We start from the raw sequence: 1,136 nt of genomic DNA, 5'->3' as shown, positions 1-1,136 counted from the left end.
TCATAGGACTGCAGGCCGGAAAGGAGAGTTCCCAGAGTGCCTTGATGATAGTAATACACCTGGCTTCCTTCCTGGTAGGGAAGTGACAGGCTTTGACTCTGATGTGGAACCAGAGATGGTGTTCTCTCAACAAGACTGGCAGAAAGTGATGGGTACACAGACACTGTGTTGTTGGTATCTAGGTATTTTCTCATAGCGAGCTGCCATAGACATGGAAGAGACAGCGGTGTCTTGGTCAAGGACAGTCACAGAAAAGTCTCCCATGGAAGACTTCTCTTCAGCACTTCCTGCAATATCCCATTCCAAAACACTAGTATAGGAAGCAGCTGAGGTGGATATATGACTCTGGTGAATCACTCCAGAAAGCATTGTTGTGCTGAAATGTTGGTAAAGATAAGCACTACCCATCAGTGGTTGGAAAGAGGTGCCAGAGGCTGAGGGAAGGAGCCAAGCAGAACTACCAGCTGGAGCAGATACTCTGGAGTAGTTGCAGACTCTTCCTGTTAGGGAAGCTGCATTGTTCACCACGGGAAGGGAAAGCTGCAGAGTATGTGCAGTTCCCAATACAGATGGATTTTGAAAATTTTCTGTAAGGAAAAAGAGGGTGATGAAAAAAATCTGTGAGACTAATAATCTCCTTCAACGCTGAGAGGAACAATATGAACTTAAAATTTAAGTCATCGAGATGCTTGTAGTACCAACAGTCAACTGAATTTCCAAAATTCCAACAACTTGGGGTGATTCAAAGCCTGGAACCGTTTGGCACTTTGTGTATTTGGTATTGTGCTCCCAAAGTGAACACAGAACTGTAGAAGAACCAGGTGATCGTGTCTGTACCTGGATTTCTTGCTTACAGATAGTTTCTCCTTAGCTTGCTCTCCTATTGACTCCTATGCTATTTCCTAGAATGGAAGCTTTTTCAAACTAGGAAGTCTAAGAGAATGGGAAACATTCTCGGGACAAGAAGAAACCTGAGGCCCAGAGATGGCAAAGAGATTTCCTATATTCCAATAAATTTTATTGGGCGGGGCGTAGGGTGGTGTAGAGTTTGGACCAACAACTGACAGTGATCTTGGGTTCTTCCTGGCTCTGCACTCTGGAGTGACCCCTTAGAACATTCGGGAGAGTGTATGCCA

This window comes from Sorex fumeus, unplaced genomic scaffold (genome assembly GCF_029834395.1).
Source record: "Sorex fumeus unplaced genomic scaffold, SorFum_2.1 ptg000054l, whole genome shotgun sequence".
Lineage (NCBI taxonomy): Eukaryota > Metazoa > Chordata > Mammalia > Eulipotyphla > Soricidae > Sorex > Sorex fumeus.
This window is presented reverse-complemented; position numbering follows the sequence as displayed.